Source organism: Strigops habroptila, chromosome 15 (assembly GCF_004027225.2).
Source record: "Strigops habroptila isolate Jane chromosome 15, bStrHab1.2.pri, whole genome shotgun sequence".
Classification (NCBI taxonomy): domain Eukaryota; kingdom Metazoa; phylum Chordata; class Aves; order Psittaciformes; family Psittacidae; genus Strigops; species Strigops habroptila.
In genome coordinates this window covers 11,293,204-11,306,639 of record NC_044291.2, presented here as the reverse complement: position 1 = coordinate 11,306,639, position 13,436 = coordinate 11,293,204, and the positions used below count along the sequence as shown (strand labels likewise).

The window sequence follows — 13,436 nt, the reverse complement described above, 5'->3', positions numbered from 1 at the left end:
GAGATGGGTCCTCCTTTCCAAAGGGGGGAAAAAAGAAACAACATAATTCACAGCTTCAACTTCAGTTTGGGAAAGCCCAGGAAGACCTTTGAATGTGATTTCTCCAGGGTGATTTCTGCCCCAAAGCTCTCCCACTGGAGGAACACTGCGACTCCCGAGGCACGTGTGAGTCAGAGGAAAGCAGCCCAGACACACACACAGGGTATTTGCCTATTGGGGCGCCTAAATACATTTGCCCTTGTTTCTCGTAGGTCTGAAGTCGTGGATAACAAGGACGAAATAAATACTTTCCATAATTCGTAAGTATCCCTCCAACCTCCTGAGCTGCTGGGGAGGCAGTTTGCTCTCAGGGTTCCTGGAAGCTAATTGCAACAGAGCATCTAAGAAGAGGCTCATTGCACCAAGAGAAAATAAATCCTGGCAGCCGCCGCCTCTGTCATCACACCGCTGGCTCTGAGCATCTTGTGAAGGCTCCCAGAACCACATCCCTCATCACCTGCAAATCTCCACTCCCACACCTAGAGGCTTGTGCAGGCCAACAGCATGCACAGATACAAACTCCTGCCTGCACATCCGAGTGTGGGACCTTGGCTGCTGATTGCTGTCTTTCCTGATTCCCCCACCTTCTTCAAGCATGTGTCTGGCAACACGAACGTGTACCACTCTGCAGACCAAGCTCTTCCTGCTCATTTCTCTTCTTACACATCAATCACCTTCAGTCTCTTTGAAAACTCACCCTGGAAACAATCAGCACAACTAAAGTCACTGCTGAAACTCAGGGCAAAGCTGTGAGGGTTTATAGAATGGTTTGTGTTGGAAGGGAGCTTAAAGCTCATCCAGTTCCAACCCCTGCCACGGGCAGGGACACCTTCCACTAGAGCAGGTTGCTCCAAGCCCCTGTGTCCAACCTGGCCTTGAACACTGCCACGGATGGGGCAGCCACAGCTTCTCTGGGCACCCTGTGCCAGCGCCTCAGCACCCTCACAGGGAAGAGCTTCTGCCTCAGAGCTCATCTCAATCTCCCCTCTGGCAGGTTAAAGCCATTCCCCTTGTCCTGTCCCTAGAGGCCCTTGTCCAAAGCCCCTCTCCAGGTTTCCTGTAGCCCCTTTAGGCACTGGAGCTGCTCTAAGGTCTCCCCTTCAGGAGCCTTCTCTTCTCCAGGCTGCCCCAGCCCAGCTTTCTCAGCCTGGCTCCAGAGCAGAGCTGCTCCAGCCCTCGCAGCAGCTCCGTGGCCTCCTCTGGGCTCGCTCCCGCAGCTCCACGTCCCTCTCGCTGCACACGCTGTGTCTCTCCCTGCGCCCCGTCCCCGCGGGCGGCGCTGGCTCCACACTGTGCGCGGCTCGCACCGGAGCGCGCTCCGCTCCCGGTCTCTGGCACCCTCTGCTGACAAGCGCTGCCGGCCCGGCTCGGCCCTGCAGGCCCGGCCTGCGCCCGGCGCGGTTCCGGCTGAAGCTGCCTCAACTCTTCTAAACTCCTGTTCTTCTAAAGCACATTTCATCACTTAACATTTCTTCTCTTGTTTGGTATTTCTGTAAAATTATACTCCTCACAGTGCCCCTTGGCCCCTGGGTGTGCGGAGCGCACTGCCTGAAGGAAGGCAGCCTGCTCTCCTCTCTGGTGTTACCCAAAACCTCTTGTTACTCACCACCCTTTCCACACCCCAACGCCCCCCAGACCCTCACGTGCAGCATCTGTCTTATCCCCTTCTTTCCAAAAACGGAAGGTGACCACACTTCCAGCACTAATTTGGAGTACAATCCAAAGCAGAATGTTCCTGTCCTTGGCCAGGGATGATACCTGAGGGTATTGTCCCTGGAAGGGAACCATTCGAACCCTTCCAGCCCCACACTTTTGATGCAGGAGTCTTCCCTGTGAGGGTGCTGAGGCGCTGGCACAGGGTGCCCAGAGAAGCTGTGGCTGCCCCATCCCTAGCAGTGTTTAAGGCCAGGTTGGACACAGGGGCTTGGAGCAACCTGCTCTAGTGGAAAGTGTCCCTGCTCGTGGCAGGGGGTTGGAACTGGACAAGCTTTAAGGTCCCTTCAACCCAAACCAGTCTGGGATTCCATGATTCCCTCAACAGCCTCCACATCACACAGTATCTGTAGCACTGTGACCCTGCCACATCCCTGAGCCAGGCAGGAGGATCCCTGGGCAGAGGAGGAGCAGCTGTGGTGCCTGGCACAGGGGCTCTGTGCCACCAGTGCCACTGGGCACTGATGAAGGGAAGGGAGGATGTGATCACACACACCTCTGCCGTGTACCCAGCACCAATCCTGCAGCATGTCCAACACACAGTGTCTCACTCAGAGGTACACCGAGATGCCTGAGTGTAACCAGTGACACCCCGACCCTCTGCAGACGCCAGACGCAAAGAAGTTTGCTTAACTGAACCTCTAACAGGACACATCCTGACCCTGCTGTGCTGCACTGGAAGAGTCCTGTGGAATAATGAACACCAAGAACAGAGAATATTCTGTGTAAAGGCAACAGCGAAACCTAAACCTTTTCTTCTGAGATAACTTTAGAGATCAATTTTCAGCCTTGTTATTGTCTGCATTTTTCTGCTTCTTGTTTTTACTGGGCTTGTGTGAAGGAAAGGCCGGAGGAACAAGCCCTGCCTGAGAGTCAGCGTGTGCTGGGTAAGCCCAAGGACAGCTTACAGACTGTCCAGCTGCTGACGCTGCTACTTTCTAAGTGCTATTTCAAACACATGCAGGTTGGACTTTGTCTACCAAAGGATCTCCACGTCACTAGGAAGAATCCCAAAGGATCATCCCACCTCCAGAACAGCACCTTAAAGGAAAAAAAAAACCCCAAACTAAGGAAGATTTGGAAATACGTAGTGCAGAATTTCAACCAGAATCAAAGTACGAAAATAAAGCTCTCAGCAAACAGAAAAGCAGCTCAGGGTGAACACGCTTCACAAATGTAATTCCAAATTGTGGCCCCTACTGAAAATCACTATAATATTTAAAAAAAAAAAAAAAAAAAGAAAAACTTTAAAAATCCAGGGTTCTAAATAATCAAGATGATTGTAATAGTAACATGTAAATCCTTCTCACTAGGAGATACAGCATAGTTACCGCAAAAGCTGATAGTTCAGTGCCTCTTGAGCTCTCCCTCAAATGTAAAAAGAAACTACTTTGCTTTCTCTTTTCCAACCCTAGGACAGTCCTGTGTTAACAATGTGAGCACACCACCACCGGGGACTCAATATATGACTTCAAGACTTCCCAAAACAGAGCCTGGCCTGTTTCATTTCGACTTCTCAGGCACTTCGACTACTTCCCAGCACTTCAATATCAAGTTTAGACACCAGGGTTAAGCAGCGAACTCAGCACTAACATCTGTCCTGTGTTCTGTGACAGAGGGTGTTTGAACATCCTCCTGGCCCGCTGAGGAAGCTTTATTATCTTGCATAAACCTATTCACTTTCTTTAAATGCATTAAGCATCCTCCAGAGTTGGACCCTTCCAGCAGGCAAACGCAGCTGTGGCAGCTGAAGGCACGGCCCTCGCCAGCTGTCTGTCCCACCTTGCTCCACAGCTGGCTGGAGCTCTGCATGCCTGATGCTTTGGCTCTCTGTTCTGGCATGTTCATGTGAAGTATCTGTGCCAAACTGCTGGGTTCTGAGCTAGAGATACAAGGACACATAGATCATAGATTCCTTCTGCAGCACTAATAAACAGTGGGGGACAGTCATCTCCTAAATTACTGCAGCTGTTTGGCCAGCAGACATGAGTCAGAGCACTAACACACAGATCATCAACGCATGTAGGAACACGATCTGAACTCTTACCTCCTGCCCAAATCTTCACTTTGGGGGTTGCTCCTCAGGGATCACCAAGACACTCTTGGGCCACATCTACACTACAAAGCTTTGGAAGTACAGTTGTGTTGGTAGAAGGGCAGTAAAAACAACCAATTCCTGACCGACAGATGCTCAAACTCCCAGACAAAACAGACACAGCTTTAAGAATCATAGAATCACAGAACGGTTTGGGTTGGAAGAGACCTTCAAAGCTCCTCTAGTCCAACCCCCCTGCAATGAGCAGGGACATCTTCAACTAGATCGTCATGGCATTTACAGGAAGAGGGATGGAGGGAAGTTTGTCTTTGACAAAACCACCTCTTTTTTTTCTCCCTCTTTTTTAATATATTTTTAAAGTGTTGAAGCTTTCCTTCTCCTGAGGCTCTGCTTGAGTAGCTCTGGCTATAGACACAGCACTGAACAAAAGCTTTTACAAGCTGGATGAGTAATTTTAGCAATCCAGTGCATTTTCTCCATCTTGATCTGCTTCCCTTGCTAATCTCCCTTTCTAGTCACTTGAAGGAGCTGAAACTCAGCTGTGTTGATTCCTCCTTGATTACTTTCACTCCAGACCATGTCTAAATGCTACTAGAATCAAAGCCCAATAATCCAAGGATTTCCTCTCAAATCAACATTTCCTCTGCTGTCCCTGTTGTTAGCAAATCCCTCAGATCCCAACTGTCTGCGGCTCCTCATCTTCCGCCCTCAGCCAGAGCTACCAACAGGCTGCACACACCCGGAGCAGAGCCAGCAGCTCTGCAGCCTGCACAGGTTTCAGGCACCACTCACGTTTAGAGTTGTGCTCCAGCGCTGCTCCCGGCACATATTACACCTTGTACACATTTTCAGAGTTCAGAAGTTCCACAAGCTATTGGCATTTAAATTTCCAGGTTATCTTATCAGGTTTGACCTAGATTTCCTTCACAGTCTTTTCTCACCTGAGATCTGATACACCTCGCCAACAAGAAGCTACTTGTTTTAGTAAGTTTTGCTTCTCATTTCTCTTTGTCTTTTACTCACATAGAATCATAGAATTGTTTAGGTTGGAAAAGACCTGTAAGATCATCAAGTCCAACTGTTAGCCCAGCACTGCCAAGGCCACCACTAACCCATGTCCCTAAGTGCCACATTCACTCGTCTTTTAAATCCCTCCAGAGACAGTGACTCTACCACTTCCCTGGGCAGCCTGTTCCAGTGGTTGACAACCCTTTTGGTGAAGACATTTTTCCTAATATCCAATCTCAACCTTCCCTAGAGCAACTTGAGGCCATTTCCTCTTGTCCTATCACTTGTTACATGGAAGAAGAGACTGACACCCGCCACTGCCCATGAGTCCTACCTCCTTCAAAGAATATCCTGTTTGTTAAATCATGCAACAGAAGGCAGCGAGGAGACAGGAACGCTGGATGACATGGTGGATGGAGAGGCAGGTGCTGCTGCAATCAGAGACCAACTACCAACATCTGGTAATGACTGAAAAGCTGGAGGAGACACTGGCTTTGCTCTGGCTAAAGAGCCTGACTACTACTTGAAATATAAACTCCTACTGATGAGATTTTGACCAGTAGAGCTCTTCCTAATGTAAGATCAAATATTACAAGGCACTGGTGGCTTGCTCTGCCTACTCTATGAGAAGATCTTTATCCTGAACAATCTCACCCATTTGCACCTATGGACTGGCACCTGCACAGCAACCCTTCAATGTAAGTGTTGTCTCTGCTTCTTTCATTTTCACCGTCGTCACCAGATGACATGAAGGTCAATTAAAGCTGCTTATCAAAATCAAGCTTTTAGAGCATGAAGCCAGTAACTCCACCACATTCTCCTTGTACTCTCCCTCACGCTTGTACCCACAGCACAAGAAATACCATTCTGCTGGATAATGTCAGATCCCACAAAGTCAGAGCAAAGTCGAGTGACATTGTTCACCACACACTGTGCAATGAATTTTGATCTCTTCCCAAGCCACATCAGTGTTATCTACACCATGCCTGATAATAAATTCCTTCCAAAACTCCTCTGGGGAGAGTTCTTCCTCACCCTTTACCTCCTGAATAAGCTTAGAGAAGGTCTTCCTCAGAAAGCAGGCTTTGAATGCACTGATTAAGCCATCGATGGGATTAACAAGGTTATCTTTGGTGGCATAATTGGCTTTCACATGGGACATCGGTTTGTAATCAAGTTTGTGGGAGACAATATTGAAAAAACCAAGGAGAGGTTTGAAGCTGGGGTTCTGTTCTCCTCACAGCACCCTGGAAGGCTGCCACAGAGAAACCACTCCTGAACCTCCTGGGTGGTGAGCCAGGTTTCTCCATATGACTGGAAGAGGGGTCTTCAACAACCTTCCCCTGCCCTTTGGTTGTGATTATGACAACCAAGCAAGGGCTTCACCTTCCAGCCTCCTCCTGCATCACCACCCAGCACATGGGTCAGACTGTGTCAGGGGACCAGAGTACCCACATTCAAAGGCTCAGATTGATTTTCAGAGTGCTTTGAGCAGTGACATGCACAGTCACTGTGACACTATCTACTCTGATCAGGAGATGTCAATAGCTACGGCAGTCTCTGCCATTATCTTCAGAAGAAGTGGGGGGGATTGCTGCATGACCCAGCTTTTGGACTGTTACACATCCATAAGGAAAATTATTAACCTGAAAGGCATGTGTTTTTCTCAGTATGATTTATTAGTTGCAGTTATAGTTGCAATCATCATGGTCTAATTTTACAGAAAGTACTACCGTTTATGCATAGTTTTAACCACCTTCTGAAAGACCTTTAAGTAATGATGAATCGACCCATAAAATAATACAAATGTTAGAACCAACATATTATTCTCCTTTAGGCATGGGCACGAATATCTGATTTATGTCTGCCAAACGATCTGGCATCTGAACAACTGGCAACAAATTCAAAGTGAAACAGCAAAGCTGTGGGCAGCCACTGGGAAGATTGGGATTCTTTCCTTTTCATTTCAACATGAAGCACCATGTCTGCGCTGGGATGATCCAGTCTAATTCACTTGTTCACAAGTTAGCTACATCAAGATAGTGAGCATCTGCACTGCATTGCCTCAATGCCATGAAGTATCTCTCTTAAAGCATTATGTACGTGCAGGTCCACACTTGATCAAAGTAACCGCTGGAGAGAGATCTCCCCCTGCACTGCTCTCCGCTCTGTGAGTGTGCAGATGACTGTGCTTTCTGCATAGAATCCCAGACTGGTTTGGGTTGGAAGGGAGCTTAAAGCTCCTCCAGTTCCAACCCCCTGCCACAGGCAGGGACACCTTCCACTAGAGCAGGTTGCTCCAAGCCCCTGTGTCCAACCTGGCCTTGAACACTGCCAGGGATGGGGCAGCCACAGCTTCTCTGGGCACCCTGTGCCAGCGCCTCAGCACCCTCACAGGGAAGAGCTTCTGCCTCAGAGCTCATCTCAATCTCCCCTCTGGCAGGTTAAAGCCATTCCCCTTGTCCTGTCCCTAGAGGCCCTTGTCCAAAGCCCCTCTCCAGATCAGCTCCTTAGGTTCCTTCTTAAACCCCAGAGAAGCTGCATGCTGCACAGAACAGCATTCTGCATTGTCCAGCAGACACATGAGAACAGAACTGTTGGGTGCTCTGGGTGACAGTCACAGCAGAAGGCTCTCTGCTGCCTCCCCACTGTTTGCATCCCACCTCTTTCAATGGCCACACACTTTCTTGGAAGTTTTTAAAACTGTCTTAAAAGTTGGTAAGAATGGTCTTAAATATCACCCCTTCCTCCACTTCTGTGCCTCAATGACTCTCCACCCTGGGGTGCCAAGCACTGACATGATTTAACTGTTTATCCTGGTTTTATCTTTCCTGCGTGCTCTCAGGAAAGGTTCATTAGCTCCAAGAAGTCGCCCCCTCACTCCCTTTCTCAGTGGAAGACTTCTCAGCCTCCCTGAAGATACCAACATCTGGACTTGGAGAGGTCAGGTTTTACAGCAGATAAAGGAGGACAGACACACAGTGCCCTGCTCCTGCCATCAATGCCACAGGTTGCAGCAGAAACACTGCAATCCAAACCAGACAACAACCCAGGCACCAACACGGCTAGCTCCAGCTTTGAGTGCTGCTGTCACAGTGCTACAGGGAGCTAGAAATGCACATGAACAGTTACTGCTCTCGACTGTAAACCTGAGCAGCAGAGCAATGCCTCTTGTGTCTCATTTCCATGCAATAGGTGCAGCCCAGAGCAAGGCAGAAAGCCCCAAACACAGCTCTCCCACAGGGCGAGACCACAGAAAACAGGCAAGGGTCTTGCTTAACAAGAAAGGTGCCAGCTGAAAAGAGCCAACGCTGCTGCCTGTGGCTCTTGTGTGTTCCTCATCTTGTTTGTTCCATCATCCAGCTACCTCTGGATTCAGTGATGAACTGAGTGCATCCCTTGCAGAAGTGCACTCTGGTTTCTTACAGTTGGGTGTAACCGTGGCTGTTGCAGCCCCTCTTCAAGGACTTCTGCCAGGCTAAGGATGGAAATAAGGTGCAGGAAAGTTGCTATTTAAACGCGTTATTGGAGAGGAAATTTCTCACAGCCTGATGGCGGTTAAAGAAAACCTTATTTGGTGGCTGAGGAAGCCACTAACGTTGTTGTCTAACTGGATGGATGGACACGATGCACTTTAGGAAGAACTGCAACGTTCCCCGCTCCATGCAGGTGAGCCTGGCTGCACAAGCACTCCTCACCGTGCCCCTCAGCTTCAACTAAGCCTTCCAGGACACACAAAGGAAATCAGAGGAGACGTGCTGAAAATGGAAAATTGCAACCTCCTGAAAAGTATTAATCACTTCAAAAGCTCAAACAATGCCCTTTGTCAAAGCTGTGGGTGGTGGAGCTGGCACAGCTCCTACTGATGAGAAACTCGATCTTTGCTGCTATGAAAGCACGAAGCGGCATCCTGTGCTGATGAGATACTCGACCTGAATTTCTTTCAAGGTATTTTTGCCACCTCCTTTAGCCCAAGTTTGTGGAAAACAGGAAGACAGAAACAGCCTGAGCCAAGAGTGACCTGAACCAGAGACACCACGCGGGTGCAGCAGGAGGAGGAAAGCTGCTCATCAACGTGACTGAAGGCTGCTTGCCATTTACTGACAGGAAAAGCATCTTTTAGAACACTGTGCATCCCTCTAGGAAGCTATAGCGGAAATTCAGCAAGTGAGGCACTAACACAGGACTCCATAAACTTCCATGAGACCCTCAAGCAGTGGGGATCAGTTGTAAAGGCTTTGCTGTCCTCCTGCGACTCCCCTGGGGCACATGGCATCAAGCCCTGCGCTGGTGGGTAAAGGAGAAGGAGCAGCAAGAGGCCCCGAGAGGCACAGTGCCTGTGTCCAGGTAAGATCTCTGAAGCACTGGGCAGAGGGGTTGGAACTGGATGATCTTTAAGGTCATTTCCAACTCAAACCATCCTGTGATTCTGATTGTACATTTATACTCATCCTAAGAAAGACAGTACCAGCTCATTTTCTTGAGGGTTGGAGCAAACCCACACCCCAGCCATTTTAAGAAAGGAGCACGGAGCCAATAAACACCAGTACCTGAGACAGAGTTATTCCTGAGCTAGGCTTAAACCAGCGTGCGCAACTTTAGCACCATTCCCCCACCTCCTGGGATGCTGGCTGCATTGTCTGCCGTGCCCGGATGAGGAAGGACGCTGACACATGGCACAGCCTTCCCACTTTGTCACACTCAGCAAACAAAGAGGAAGCTTGCAAAGGCGAGATCAATAACTGGAAGACACAGTGGCAGTTTGTCCCCAACGCTGGACAGTTAATCCTGATGCACAATCCCCTCGGGGATTTCAAATGCTTGATACAGACCATCTCTGGCTGTGATCAACGTCTAATGACACACTCTCTGACAGATTGGAAGTATTTGTTCTGTGGTCACAAAACACTACAAAGAATGAAAAGCCTCCATGAAAAAACCTACCAGGAGGCTCAAAACTTAAAAGCTATACTAGACACTAAAAACATCAGTGTTGGCTTAGGAGTACAATACGGCAACAGGCCGAGTGCAGGCAGATTCCATATAAACAAGTTGCATTTGCTACAATATTATTTCTTATTGCACAGAATGTACCATGTGTAATTATTCATCAGTATTAGTTCACAAAGGCAGATGCCAATTTAAAACCAGCAGGATGCTAAAGGTGTATTATTTCATGGCTGAGACCCAACACTTTCTGAAGAACTGAATAATGGTTTTATCTCTGTATACTACTTGCTTTTGAGCAGAAGTATAGACTAGAATTGATGCTAACACCAACAGTTCAAAATATGCCTTAAATTCCCTCTCTAGTCATTATTTCTGTATTTCAAATTGGATTTTATGGTCAAATTCCAAAGCAAGATGAAGCCAGTGTAATACTGTACTTATGGCCAACAAGCATTGTGAATTGTCCTGTTTCACACCCACTTACCTTTGCATCACTAATAATCTCTTCACACAGATTCTCATTCTGGTTTAGTTCAGACTCTGAGGGAAGGAACTGAACCTGGCAATGCTTGTCACGGATTAAAAATAAGACAAATAGGAGCAAGGGAAAAGCTATAAAGGTAAGATGAGTGATGATACCAGAATACACACAGCAAAAATACACCTTTCCGAGTACAGCATGCATTGCGTCACTCTTTCTGAACGATCAGAACTACTTCACAGGCAGCTTAATTGTAATTTGGTTTCTCAGATAACAGCAACTCAATTTAATATGCTCCAAGTAACCAGCTCTGAGACTTGGAACAGAGCTCTGGAGACCTCCAGTGCTCCTCAGGAAAGGGAGAAGCACGGCACTGGCATGGCGGACGTGCCCGCTGTACTAAAAAGCAGATGCCATCAGAGCACTGTGTGTTCAGTCATCTCTTTATCAAACCCTTAACTAATTAAACAATCCTCTTGTCAAAGAGGACAGTCATTGTCTGAGTGACCGATGCCCTGTAAACATAATGGGATAATCTGCCTTTCTCCTTTTTCTCTCCCTCCATTCTCCCAACCAGCTGGGGGATGCGCTGCCTGCTCGCCGGGAAGCCTCCGCTCAGCTGTCATTCTTCCCCTCACGCAGCATCCGAAGCCAAGCTTAAGACAATAACGCCTCAGATACACCAACAATCAACCTGATACCGAGCCATTAAAGGCTCCCCAGGCCTCTGAGGGGCTGAGCAAACAATTAAGAGGGAAAAAGAAGCAATTCCTGGAGAGAATTGACAATTAAAACTCTCCTGACCTACAAACGGCCGAAGATGCTAAAACGAAAGCGTTTCCAGTGCCCTCTTTTGACTTCAGCATCAAAGAAAGGGCGTGCAAAAGATAAAGCTTTGGTCAGATGGCATCAGGCTTGCTCTACATCTGCACATTAACGCAGCAAAAGCTGTGAATCAGCCGTTGAAGACTCACACGGTCATACTTCAGAGGTGATCTCCAGCCCCATGTGCCCAAGGGACCAGCTGATCTCAGGGTAACTCACGGTGCTGACATGCCACAGTGAGCAGGAATTAGAGAGGACAACTGTTCTCTCCTGTGAAACAAGGACGGAGTTTCTGTAGGTTCAGAATCTGAAGGTTTTCCTGCACGTCCCCTCACTGTATTCCTGACGTGGGGGGGTTCCCCCTCAGCAGACTTCACTGCACAGAGCTGCACGGCCCCACTGCCCCAGAGTCACAGCCATGACAAAAGTTGTCATGACAAAAGCACCTGTCAGAGCTCTCCTTCCTGACAGTTTCTGTTTTCCTTCTTATCCACCAGCAGCAATCTAGATTTATCTTCTATAGGAAATCCAGACTACCCAGTATTTGAAATGTCAAATTCAAATGCAGTAGCCTGAAGCCAAAATCACAGAATCCCAGGCTGGTTTGTGTTAGAAGGGAGCTTAAAGCTCCTCCAGTTCCAACCCCCTGCCATGGGCAGGGACACCTTCCACTAGAGCAGGTTGCTCCAAGCCCCTGTGTCCAACCTGGCCTTGAACACTGCCAGGGATGGGGCAGCCACAGCTTCTCTGGGCACCCTGTGCCAGCGCCTCAGCACCCTCACAGGGAAGAGCTTCTGCCTCAGAGCTCATCTCAATCTCCCCTCTGGCAGGTTAAAGCCATTCCCCTTGTCCTTGGCCCCACAGGCCCTTGTCCAAAGCCCCTCTCCAGGTTTCCTGGAGCCCCTTTAGGCACTGGAGCTGCTCTAAGGCCTCCCCTTAAGGAGCATTCTCTTCTCCAGCTGAAGCAGCCCAGCTCTCTCAGCATGTTTGCATGCTTTTAAACACACAGCTCTTGCAGAACCATAGTACCCAGCAGATAAGGGCTGGGGCAGCCCTCGCTCCCTGCGGCCCGGGGCTGCAGGCAGGGATAGGCGGCTGCTCTCCTCCTGGGTGCTCCCAGTGGCAATGGCTTCACTTCACTGACCTTAGCCAGTGATGACCATGGTTTCACTTGATATCAGGGGATTTACACGTACCTGCTGGTTTGACCATGGAGGAAATGGGGTATTTTTGTATGAAAGGCAAGGAGGAGGAGGACGGGGCAATGGGAAAGGACGGCTGAATAATACCCTAATGTGAAATCCCTTCAGTGCCCATCAAAAGTAAGCTCAAGTCCCTCTGCAGACTAACCCATCATCGGATGTATTGTCAGAAATTCCAGGTTACCAAAATCTTTGCTGACCAGGCAGGACCTGGCAGCGCCAGAGAACAGCAGAGGACAAAGGCCTTTGCATGAGCAGGACAACTCCTACGTCTGAGCAGCTCCACCCCACAGCCCAGCACTGAGGACACAGCACGTACAGTACAAAGTCTGTTTCTTTTTGCTCCTCACTAGACCACAGCAAGGAGGAAAAATGTGAATCTGCTCTAGTTTTAACCTACCACCAAGAGAGACTTTATAGAGCAATGCTCAAACCTGAACAAGTTCCTCACCTCAATCCAAGTTACACTCAGCAAGTGTAAAGAAGACATCCCAAATGGGATATATCAAAGCCAAAATGATGTTATCCTAGCAAACCTGCAAATTTTTCCAGCTCTGTAACAAACCCTCCAGCAATACCGGCCTTAAGGCTCTTCTTGCTCGCTCCCTTTTTTGTTTCTCCCTTTCCCTGGTGTTCCCTTCCCACCTCCCCACTGCAGTTTTAAACAATATCCATGGAAATAGCAGCTTTCCATCTGTTCCCGAAGGAGGCAAGTTCCTGAGGCCACCCGGCCCTGCAGGGCACCGCGGAGGGAAGCCTTTGCGCTGAGAGATGTGAAACATCCCAAAGTGTCCGCCTTGCGCCGGCTTTCTCTTGCTTTCCATGTAACAGAGCCTTCAGGCTTCCAAAAACAGCTTGTGGAAAGAATGAAGCACATGTGGAAGCAGCGAAAGCCAGGGTTTGCCTCTGGTTGTGACTTCCCAAAGTGAAACATTTAGAAATCAATGCAAATTTTTTTCAAAACACCAAAAAGCAGAACACTGCTGCAAGTCACAGCACAGCGAACGGCACTGCAGGAACAAGTACCTGCTTTTCCTGACCTACATTTGCAGGTTGGCAGGAAATCAAAGTTCATGTCAAACGAGAGCAGATTTTGAACAGACTTGCTTGCACCCTCCAGTCGCAGCTATTAAAGCTGTTTGGGCCCAGCGAGTTCATTTGT

The 13,436-nt window shown here is 48.6% G+C and overlaps 1 protein-coding gene across 3 annotated transcripts in view; it reads right to left on the bottom strand.

Annotated features, from left to right (window-relative positions):
- EXD3 (exonuclease 3'-5' domain containing 3) overlaps positions 1-13,436 on the bottom strand; it is a 292,767-nt gene that overhangs the window by 230,982 nt on the left and 48,349 nt on the right. Inside the window, exon 1 of one of the 3 annotated variants that reach the window (XM_032920300.1) lies at positions 10,251-10,314. The exons of the other annotated variants lie outside the window; for them this stretch is intronic. The gene's annotated coding sequence lies outside the window, so the exon portion shown is untranslated. Of the gene's footprint in view, positions 1-10,250; positions 10,315-13,436 lie in introns of those variants that run through there. 3 annotated transcript variants of the gene reach the window in all.